The sequence below is a fragment of the Somniosus microcephalus genome, chromosome 13 (genome assembly GCF_052327205.1).
Source record: "Somniosus microcephalus isolate GS21.2 chromosome 13, FLI_Smic_1.0, whole genome shotgun sequence".
NCBI classification, from domain to species: domain Eukaryota; kingdom Metazoa; phylum Chordata; class Chondrichthyes; order Squaliformes; family Somniosidae; genus Somniosus; species Somniosus microcephalus.
The window spans coordinates 151034043-151046280 of record NC_140999.1 but is presented as its reverse complement, the minus strand read 5'-3'; positions in this window follow the sequence as shown (position 1 = coordinate 151046280).

The following is a 12238-nucleotide window of genomic DNA, read 5'->3' as shown; positions in this document are numbered from 1 at the left end:
CGATGTGAAGTGGGGAAAAAAGTGCGATTTTCCCCTAATTGGGCAACTGATTTCCAGTATGTGGGAACCCCTGGCCCAATTAGTCTTTCCATCCTGAAAGTCGCCTCCGATTATGTCATCAATGCTGTTGGATTTAAGGCCTGCAAGCAGCCTTGCTTCTTCTGGAGACTGGAAACACTTTGGACATTGTATGAAATACATCATTTACCAACCATGTCCACCAGCAAGCAAAAGTGTGCACCTCGATTTGATGAGCCCTCCCTCCAAGCTCTGGTGCAGGGAGCAAGATCTAATAAGGAGGTGCTCTTCCCTTCCTCAGGGAGAAAAAAGCCACCACAACAGACTAAAGCTATGTGCCTGCAAGTGGCCCAGGAGGTCAATGCCATCTCTATGTGCCGCAGAACCTGGCTGCAGTGCAGGAAGAGGTTTCATGACATTCTCCACACAGGAAAAGTGAGTATGACTTTCTCATCACCCTCAACCTCATCCCCATCGTCTCTCCTCACCAGCACTCAGCTTTGCCAACCTCTTCCTCCACATCTCACTTGACACTGACATCCCTGCACCCTTACCCATTCCCTCTCTCTCTATGGTCACATTCACTTAACTATTCGACCATGCAGACCTCACACTCCCTATCACTGTGACGCAATGACAACAACTTACACCACACAGGGAGGGCCCTTTGTCTCCTTCTAAGCAGCTATGCTATGGATTCTCAACACTCACTCCTTCATTCTCACTCAAACTCCACTTGTGTCCCTCATTGCAGGAAAAGAGAGCCCACAATAAGAGGCAAAGAGCGAGGACAAGAGGAGGGCCACCCTCAGTAGCCCAGCTCACCACCTCAGAGGAGGCGGCCCTGGAAATTGCTGGGATCGAGGAGGATTCCCAAGTAGGGGATGGACAGGCAGGTGCATCACAGCAAGCTGGTGACAGAATAGTTTGGCATCTCATTGACATTGCATGAGTGACTGATAATGATTCTGATGCTCTAACAGATTGACTTATGATCATCTGCACAATTCAATGTGCATGCAACCTTTACCTCACATCTCTAACTCTTTCCTTTACTCCCCCACAGGACCATCGAGTGCTCCCATCCCCACTGTCCAGGAGGAAGAGACTGAGCTTCCAGACTCCTCAGAGGAAGCTGCAACCTCTGAGCGCATTCCGTCAGCAGAATTAAGCGCACCCTGCACCAGCGCAGACACTCACACCTCAGTGGGACCTTCAGGACATAGAGTAGAGTTGTCACCTAGTGTATCACAGCTCACAAGTGAGCATCAGCAGATGGTGGAGACAGGGACAGCAGTGGAGAGTCCTCGTCGCAGTGGAGAGGACGCTCCCAGCTCGGCTCCGCTGCATGTTGACCCTGTGTCTCCGGGTCCATCCGGAAGGAGAGCGGTGCTGGAACTCCAGGAACAGGTGCAGGAGTCTCTGGCAGGCTTTGTCTCCAGGGTCGCTGCGAGTGTGGAGCGAATGGAGGAGTCCATCGCTAACATGAGCAGAGCCTTTGTGGAGGTGTTGGCGCATGAACGTATCACCATGGAAAGGATGGCAAACTCCGTGGAAAGGATGGCTACCTCCATGGTAAGGCTGGCTACTGTAGAGGAGAGGCTGGCTATGGTAGAGGAGAGGATGGCTACGTCCATGGAGGAGCTTAGTCGCCAGGGTATGGAAAACATGGTAATTGTTCAGAATAGACTGACATCTCTTGAGGAGCGATGGTCAGCTATTGAGCAAACAAACCAGACCTTCACGCAAGTCCTCTGGAGTAGGACTTCCAGTGCAGAAACGGGTCCTCGTGGCCCCCCTGCAGTGCAGCAAGGTGCTGTCCAGCCACTTGCTAGCTCTGAAGTGGGGCTGACCCATGAGAGGGATGTTGGTGGCATACAAGAAGGAAGTGGGGGCTCCTCTCCAAGCGCTTACATGACCATGCCACTGCAGAGCCCTCGGTCAGAGCCCCACCAGAGTCCCCACCCAACTGAGATCGGCCTCTCAACCCCTGCACAGCCTCAGGAGCAGCAGACTGTTGCCGAGCCCTCACTGGTTCGCAACCCCAGAGGACGCCCGCCAAAGGCGTCGAGGCAGGATCAGCAAGAAAGTGAGCAAGGGGCCTCCACATCTGCTGAAGCCACAGGGGAAGCACAATGTAGGAGCACATGTAAGAGGAAGATAATGCACAAGTAGTCACCAAGGTAGTCACTTGGGTGTAATGTGTTTAATTTTGAAAAGCCATCAGTTGCTTATTGTCATAAAAAATTCTGATGGCAAACTGTTGCAGGTGTGGCGTGTGCCATTTCGCTAATGGGACTTCCGCATTGAGGGCTTAGGGTGACTTGCAATTGTCAGTATGGTAGTCAGAGTGATAGGAATCTGCAGATTCTTGGCCATTGTCGATGGTCTGATAAGAAGGTGCAAGGCAAAAGTGTTTGATTGTGCAGGCTAAGCAAATCTGGCCAAGATGAGTGCGTCCCTTGCATCCCGAGCAGCAATGAGGTCGGCGTTGGCGCCTTCTGGCCTGTGCAGCTTCAGGTGGGTGAGCAGCAGCTTGGCGCTCCTGTTGTTGCTGCTGCTGTTGGTGGTGCTGTTGTTCATAGTTCTGCTGCTGCCACGGCTGGTCTTCATCCGAATCTGATGTCCAGGAGGAAAGGAAATAAATGGTTCCCATGCTTCTGGTATATGCCTCAGTTGAGGAAGCACTCAGTCAAGGTGGGGAGAGGTGTTTCCCAGGAGGTCACACTGGAGATGGGTGTCAGGTTCCAAACTTCCACAACAATGGGTATGCCTGCTAAAAGTTCCCCCAAACCTGAGACAACAAAGTTCTGCCACCTGCAAATGAGGACTGATGAAAACTCCTTTTTAATGGTGTAGCTGCAGCTGTTAGTAAGCAGTCCACTTGTGAGGCCGACAGGATTACCTGGCGTGTTCCAGAGGAGACGTGCAGGATGTGGGAAAAGTGGTAAAATCAGAAAGGCCTCTCAAAATGGGATTATAGAGGCAATTAAGTGGTTGTTAAGGGCCTTAAGGGCCTATCCTGCCTCTTGGAGGCGGGATGGAAACGGGGTCAGAAAACACGCATTTGAGAAAATTGTCCGGAGGCGGGATGGAGGCGGGATCGGGCCCGCCTGCCATTTTTTGCGATTTTAATGACCTCACACACCTCCAATCCTGCCTCCTCGGGCCTGGCAAAATCGAGCCTAAAGAGTTGGCAAAGTCTGCCTATTGTTGCTTTAAATCTCTATAGGTGACTTCCAGGCTCTCTTTCAAAGGTCTCTGTTTCGAAATAAGGAAGCTTTTGGCAAAGTGGTACTTTTCCAGCCATTTGCAAAGTACACTTGCTGTCAGAAAAAGTTCTGAGAATTGTATTTTCATGTTTAAGAACATAGAAAGATAGGAACAGGAGTAGGTCATTCAGCCCCTCGAGTCTGTTCCATTCAATTAGATCATGGCTGATCTGTATCTTAACCCCATCTACCCACCTTTAGAGATGCTAGCGGCGATATTTCACGACAATGGTTTGAAAGTATCACTGACAGACACTACAGTGCACATTTTTATGGTTGATATAGACTGGATAAGAAATTTTTGAGCAAAAAGTCACTTTTATCCAGTCTTTTAAAGAAAGACTGCTGCAATAATTTTTTTTTAGTCTTTAAATGCTATTGATATTACTGCTGCTTTGCCGACATAATTTAAAGGGATAGGGTCTTCACTTAAAACAAATGATAATCTTTTATTTACAAAGAAAGAGGCAAGCATTTCACCACAATGACATTACACAGCATGAGCGATGCATTCAACAAGTGTACATGAATGTAAAGAGAAAGAAAAGTTTGCCACATACCTTTTGCATGAAGGTGGTGCCCCTTTAAATTGTATTGTGGCAAATAAAATTTGACATTTTTACTTGTGCCTAAATGTGTATCAATACCTTTAGCAATAGATTGCTGATAGTTCTGAACCATTGCCTTGGTGGAATACAGTGCAGTATTTATTTCCATCCCTTTGTTCTTGTTTCCAGTGCTATTGCTTTAAATCCAAATCTGAGTGCTTTCATTACCAAAGTTATTCCTATTTTTCCTCTAAATAAAAGGCCACCAATCACTGAGATGAAAGGAAGAACTCGAATTTATATAGCACCTTTGCATATTTCAAGGTTCTTCATAACCAATGCATTACCCTTTGAAGTAAAGTTCGTGTTCTCATGCAGGCAAATGCAGAAGTCAATTTGCACATAGCAAGGTCCTACAAACAGCAAATGAGATGAATCGCCTACTAGTTTGTGTTTGGTGGTGTTGGTTGAGAGTGGAATGTTGAACAATACACCAGGAGAACTCACTGCTGTACTTAAAACAGTGCCTTAAAATCCTTTACATGCGCCTGTTGTGTATGTACCTTTAAGGGAATAACTGGTCTCAGACTGCAGTACCGGCAGTGACCACCCCTGTATAAAAGGCGCTAGCAGCCTTCTGTAGTTTCAGTTCCCGATTGTCTCCATTCAGTAAAGACTTGTTATAATCAACTCCTGCTGTCCGTGTCTCAATTATACACGGACATAATAGCACCTAAAAAGGCAGGTGGTCCTCAGTCACCTCATCTGACAGACAGCTCCTCAACAATACAGCATTCTCTCAGTATGGCACTGAAATATCAGCCTAAGTTATATGCTCACATCCCGAAGTGGGGCCTGAACCCACAGTCATCAAACTCAAAGGCAAGAATATAAAAGCAAAATACTGTGGATGCTGGAAATCTGAAATAAAAACAGAAAATGCTGGAAACAATCAGCAGGTCAGGCAGCATCTGTGGAGAGAGAGAAACAGAGTTAACATTTCTGGTCGATAACCTGAAACAAGGTTCTGACGAAGGGTCATTGACCTGAAAGGCAAGAATGTGGCCACAGAGCCAAGTAGGATAGTATACGACAGGGATTGTGTTATACACTGAAGTACAGTTTGCCGGTATTTCGTCATGTCACAAATTACATCCTATGTGACTGTGACCGTGGTGCACTATCCCTCATTACCCTTCATGACTTGTCTGCATCCTATGACATGGTTGACCACACCATCCTCCTCTAACGCCTCTCCTCCGTTGTCCAGCTGAGTGGAATTGCCCTCGCCTGGTTCCATTCTTATCTATCCAGTCATAGCCAGAGAATCTCCTGAAATGGCTTCTCTTCCCACTCCACCTTGGGACATTTTACTATGTTAAAGGTGCTATATAAATGCAACTTGTATATCAAACAACTCAATTTCATCTCTATCTAATAATCAACAGAAATAATTATGTATCACCATTAGTGCCTGTCTTGTGTGCTTATTTACCTAGTCTCGTGTTCTGATGAAGAGTTTCCCCAGTGGCCACAGCTGGTGGGTGGAAGGCTGCTGAGCTTCCATTTAGGACACTTCAGATAGCCATGGTGGGTGACCTCGAGAAGCTGTGGATTTTTAGGACCCAGCTACAGATTGCAGCATCTTAGCTCGGGCAGGAGCAGTCTGACCCAAATGGCTGCGTGGCACTAACAGGAGCACTGACCGAGTGGGTGGCAGGGGAGCAGTCATGGTGTTGTTCTGAGAGAGGACAGCAAGTGCCTCTCCCATGAAGTAAAGGTCACTCTTGTGGGACTGCGCCTCAGCACTCCTGCGGCTCTGCGCGAGAACAGAGGGTAGGAGTGAGGTGCCTCTCTAGAAGCCCCTGCCAACAGTAGCTCCCAAAGCCAAGATGGCAGCCATTTGAGCTTCGAGAATTGTCAGGAGAGGCTTCATAACAGTAGGCACCACTGTCATGCTGATGGAGCTAACTGCTCGGTCTATGTTGGGCAGAACAGTCTCCGTGCTTCGCGACATTGTGCACAAGCTCACTGGCAGGCTGCCCAGTACGCTGAGTATTTCCTGGTACTTTGGTAGGCTTGGCCCTCAAAGTCAGCACTTGAGTCCTCTGCAGCAGAGCTAGTATTCACTCTTGCCTTCCAACGTGTTGGCACCTGTGGCATCCTATTCCCCTGCCCTAGCTCCGGCACACTTGTTCCCACTGATTCACCATGAGAAAACCCCCTCCTCTAGCCTAGCCTCCAAAGGATGCATTGTGCCAGTATCTGAGCTGGTGCTCAAGTGATCGAGTGTTGCTGAATCATTAGAAAGGCTGGTTTCCTCTTTCTCCACTGGCAGAAGGGTGTCCATGTTTTCAGCACTTGAAGTGAGAGAGCGACAAGGGTTAGCTTTTAATGTAAAGTGAGGGAGAGAAATGTAGCTTGTGAAAGTATCTCCAGTTTGTCATGCAGAGTGTGTAGGGTGAGATAGAGATAGAATTAAGAAGATAAAAGAGGATAAGATGCGAAGAAGCCCTGTGTGACTACTCGTCTCTGAGTCAGAAGGTTGTGGGTTTAAGTCCCACTCCAGAGACTTGAGCACAAAATGCTAGGCTGACACTCCAGTGCAGGGAGACAGAAAGCAGGAAACTATAGACCAGTTAGCCTGATATCTGTCATTGGGAAAATGCTGGAGTCCATTATTAAGGAAGCAATAGCAAGAGAGTTAGAAAATTATAATACAGTCAAGCAGAGTCAGCATGGTTTTATGAAAGGGAAATCATGATTGACAAATTTGCTGGAGTTCTTTGAGGATGTAATGAGTGGGGTGGATAAAGGGGAACCAGTAGATGTAGTGTATTTGGATTTCCAGAAGGCATTCGATAAGGTGCCACATAAAAGGTTACTGCACAAGATAAGAGCTCACGGGGTTGGGGGGTAATATATTAGTATGGATAGAGGATTGGCTAACTAACAGAAAACAGAGAGTTGGGATAAATGGGTTATTTTCTGGTTGGCAAACTGTAACTAGTGGGGTTCCGCAATGATCAGTGCTGGGGCTTCAACTATTTACAATCTATATTAATGACTTGGATGAAGGGACCAAGTGTAATGCAGCCAAATTTGCTGATGATACAAAGATAGGTGTGAAAGAAAGTTGTGAAAAGGACAAATCTGCAAAGGGATATAGACAGAGTAAGTGAGTGGGCAAACATTTGGCAGATGGAGTATAATGTGTGAAAGTGTGAGGTTATCCAGTTTGGTAAGAAAAATAAAAACGCAAATTATTATTTAAATGGAGAGAGATTACAAAATGCTGCAGTACAGAGGGACCTGGGGGTCCTTGTGCATGAAACACAAAAATTTAGCATGCAGGTACAACAAGTAATCAGGAAGGCAAATGGAATGTTGGCCTTTATTGCAAGGGGGCTGGATTATAAAAGCAGGGAAGTCCTGCCACAACTGTACAGGGTATTGGTGAGACCACACCTGGAGTACTGTGTACAGTTTTGGTCTCCTTATTTAAGGAGCGATATACTTGCATTGGAGGCAGTTTAGTGAAGGTTCACGAGGTTGATTCCTGAGATGAAGGGGTTGACTTATGAAGAAAGGTCGAGCAGGTTGGGCCTATACTCATTGGAGTTTAGAAGAATGAGAGGGGATCTTATTGAAACATATAAGATACTGAGGGGGCTCGACAAGGTAGATGCAGAAAAGATGTTTCCCCTCATGGGGGAATCTAGAACTAGGGGGCATAGTTTCAGAATAAGGGGTCGCCCATTTAAAACGGAGATGAGGAGGAACTTCTTCTCTCAAAGGGTCGTAAATCTGTGGAATTCTCTGCCCCGGAGAGCTGTGGAGGCTGGGTCATTGAATATATTTAAGGTGGAGATAGACAGATTTTTGAACAGATGAGTTATGGGAAGCGGGCAGGGAAATGGAGCTGAGCCCAAGATCAGATCAGCCATGATCTCATTAAATGGCAGCGCAGGCTCGAGGGGCCAAATGGCCTACTCCTGCTCCTATTTCTTATGTTCTTATGTTCTAGTGCTGAGGGAGTGCTGCACTGTTGGAGGGGCCATCTTTCAAACCGAGGCACTGTCTGATCTATAAGGTGGACATAAAAGATCCCATGGCACTATTTAGAAGAAGAGCAGGGGAGTTATCCCTGGTGTCCTGGCCAATAATTATCACTCAATCAACATCACAGAAACAGATGATCTGGTCATTATCACATTGCTGTTTGTGGGAGCTTGCTGTGCGCAATTGGCTGCTGCATTTCCTACATTACAACAGTGACTACACTTGAAAAGTACTTAGTTGGTTGTAAAGCCAACTTTGGGATGTTCTGAGGTCGTGAAAGGCATGTAGTGGTTATGGTACTGGATTAGCTACCCTCAAGGGTCCTGAGTCAAATTTGCACCATGATAAGTTATGAAATTGTATTCATATCTGAGCTAGCTGGATTGCTGTAAAAACCCAATTTGTTCACTAATGTCCTTCAGAGAATAGAACTATTCCTAACTGGCCTACACGTGATTCTTAATGCCTTCTGAAGTGGCTTAGCCACTACAAATCACTAGAAAAAGGCAGCCTGCCGCCTTCTCAGGGAAACTAAGGCTGGAATTTTGCCAGTGCTCAGAGTGCGGGTTTGGAGGCGGGTCCGCTGTCAAAATAGTAAAGATTGACAGCGGGTAGAAAACCCGCTGTCAACCCGCCTCCACGTGAGTCTCCCAGGTGTTGATCTGTTAGCGGAGAACTGACCCAATACCAAGCAGCGGGGGATACAATTGAGCTAATTAAACGGCTTGTTAACAGCCAACTTAATGCTTCCTTCCAATTTTATGTTCTTCCCCACGGGTTACTCGCTGTTCGGGGAACATGCCAGTTCACCCTGGCGTGAGTTGAGTCTGCTCTGATGTTTCTGATAAGCTGACAGCTGCAGAAGTGGTGTAAAGGATGCCATGTTGCAGGTGGTCAGTTTCAGAGCTCAGAAACTGTTGGTTACTGCATTTGTAATACATATAGAGATTTCTTTAGCTTACAAGTGTTTAGAGACAACTGTATGTCCAGTGCCACCTCATTGGAACAACCTCTCTCACCATTGACAGACCGTTTCTGTCATCTCACCTGCAGCTGCCATCTATTGCAGCAACATCGGTGCCCTTGAAAAAATCAGACCTTGGTCCTCTGAATCCTTTCACGATCAGCCCAAACACCAACATCACCAGGCACACCAACATCTCCAACCTTCTCCGCCATCAACTGATGCTGTACAAAATGCAAGGCATCAGCCCCTGACAACATTGCTGCCTGGGAGGCCAATGATGGCATCACCATGGCCAGATTTACTTCACTTGACGCTGTTAACCCTGGCTGCCACATGATACACCAGGTTGACACCATCCCACACCAGCACTGTGCAGCATCCCTTTAATGTCCAAGCCATTCCATGCACACTCATCACTATAGTGGGGAGGGAGGGGAAGTTATGTCTCAACTTTCACTGGAACTCAGTAAGACACTTCCAAAGGTGCACACAGATCTGTCCAATAAGGGGCAGCGTTGGAAAAATAGATTTCACTGTATGACAACACATTACCAGAAACTTCACATGGACATGGCTAAACCTCTTAAGTGCCTACCCTTGTGTGTTGTTAGTTGGTATGCTTGCAGTAGGATGAGGGTGAGTGTGAGGGGTGGCTAGTGAGATAGGGAAGTTGTAGGATTCGCAAAATTGAACTTTATATTATGAAGGGTCGAATGGCAGAAGAGGCCATGATTTTAAAGACTGTTTTAAAAGAAGCCTAGGAAAAAGGGGCATTCAAAATGGCCGCCAGACCCCGTGACCAACTTATTGGGACACTTTAAAATGATTCCTGCAGCCCTCAGACAGCTTTGTGGATTCAGCCCACAGTAAGTTCTGGAAGCCGTTTCTGAGAGAACAAAACCAGACACCCACATATACATATAGGTTGGATGCAGATCCAGTCAAGATCGGCCTGTAGATAAAGGCCATCTAAATGTTTACCCAGACAAAAGGGAACAGTTTCATATTTATGAAAAGAGCATCAAGGACCCGTTAAGGACATCACCAGGACATTAAAAACAATGAAGGTAATTCCAGACCAGAGATGGCCCATTACCGGCCATCCAAGAACAGTTTAAAATATAATAACTACCCCGTTGTGCTCCCAGCTCGCCAAAATTAAAACAAAAGACTAACCTGATTTGGCGCGAGATAAGGGCTTCTGATGAGAAGTATATCTGGGAACCCAGGGGTAGAAAGAAAAGCAGTCATCGTGGTGCTACCATCGTATCGGTGGCGTCATCGCTAGAAGAAGGAGAAGAAGACGGTTCGAGCCGACGTCCCGCCCCGGGGTAAAACATCGGGAGATCATCGACCAACCTCGGGCCGTTGATGAAACGGGAGGCCATCGACCCACTCCGGCTTGGGAGAAGAGACAATAAAAAACTGAAGAAACTATGGGGGCCAGCCCGAGGCTCCTCTGACCGGGGTCGAGCAGACGATCCCCGACCCCGCCGACATCCAGACCAGCCGGTGTCCAGCCGTCCCTGACCCACCTCAGGAGAGAGGTGTGGCGCAGCTCGCTGGGGCTCCACTAACCACGTGGAGACAGGATGTCTGAAAGGATCAAACGCAGACCTGTTTCAAAACCTTACACTTCCTAGTTGGATTGGTGAGCATGTTTCTGGCCCTTCATAATCAGATCTAGATAGGTTTAAGGGGGTGGACATTTAAGGGTATAATTAACATGAGTTGTTGTCCCTTGCTGTTCCGTGTGTTTTCCCCATTTCATGATGATCTTTGCAGAGTATAATATGCCTGTATTTGCCTTAGTTAGTATTGTGTCGTTATGATTTGTTTGTGTTTTTCCCTCCCATGTACCCTCTTATTTGCTTGCATTTGATTTGTTTTACATTATGCAATAAAATTCCATTTCGTTTCATCAAATTTGGTCTATAAGAGTTTTCTCTACATTGTAGTTCCTGCCCCAAAGTCCAGAGTACAGAATCTAAGGGGCGAGTGGGTCGAACCACTCACGGTTTTACTGTGCAAGAGAGAGAGGCCTCTAGAGAGAGAAACCACTGTGATCTAAAACCCCTTACAGAAAATGGCGACCGTGGCAGGACTCTGGCAGCAGGATTGCAATGTACTAGATCCAAGTTTGAATGGACGAAATGGTATGGATGAGAGGATAGCAGATTATGTCTTTGGCAAGGTAAATCTCACTAAGCAGTGGATTTCCGATCTCTTACTGGATGGGCGTCCGGTGGACGCAGCCATCAGGTGGACAGAGAGCAAAGAGCATAAGAAGTCAGTGGAGAAGGCAGTGTGGCTGATGTGTTACAAGAAGCAAGTCTAGATCTTGGACCGAGTCGTTGCAGCACAGGCAGCCAGGATCACAACCCAGGCAGCAGAGATAGAGGAAAAGGCCATGGGTGGGGAAAAACTCATCACAGCGCTTCACGCGTTGAATCAGGAACGCCAAGTAGTAGCTAGTCAACATCAGGCTAGGATAGAGTACCTGGAGTGCCAGGTTACTGAGGCAAATATCAATGAAACGAGGATACGGGAGAAAAATGCCCGCCTCGCACAACAGCTAAGAGCGCAGGAGGAGAGAGTAGTGGAGGTTAAGGCAGCTTACAAGCTAGCCCTTGAGCACGGGTTCGAGAGCACAGACCATGGCCCCTGCCAAAAGACCATAGAGGACCTGAGAACGGCCCTGGTTAAGGCAAGAGGCATGGTGTGTCTCATCAGCCCGAAAGCCAGTCACATGGACTTTTTAAAGGAATCGAAACAGCCGATTCCAGCCGAAGTAGTTGTGGCACCAGCCACCGAGCCCTCAGCACCGCCGAGCTACAGTGAGACTTGGTCGGAAAAACAGGGGGTGGTAAAAGAGGAGGTAGCCGAGGTGGAATATGAGGAAGAACAGCCACTGGTAGCAAAGCCGGGACCAGCACCAATGTGTCCTGCTCGGCACCAGAGGTTCAGTCCCAACGCCGCAAACGGCGATGCCGGACCCCACCAGAACCAGCTCGTGGTGTCCTACACTGCCCAGCAATTAAGGTCCATGGTGAGCCACCTCGCAAGACTCACAGTAAAGGGAGATCCCTCGATTCATTTCAGGGAGATAGAGGAGACAGCCACCATTAATGACTGTGATGATCAGGAACAGGCGAAAATGTTGCTCTTCTCCCTGGATTGCACAATCCTTCAGCGCCTCTCAGATGAGAGTAAGAGGGGACGGAAAGGGTATGAGGATCTCAGGGAAGAAGTTTTAGAAGTAATGGGAGTGGACGACGGTAGTCCGTTCGACCGTGTGGAAGGGACTGTGCAGCTATCTGGAGAACCCCCACGGGTTTTCGCAGAAAGGCTGTGGCCAGTGTATCGACGCA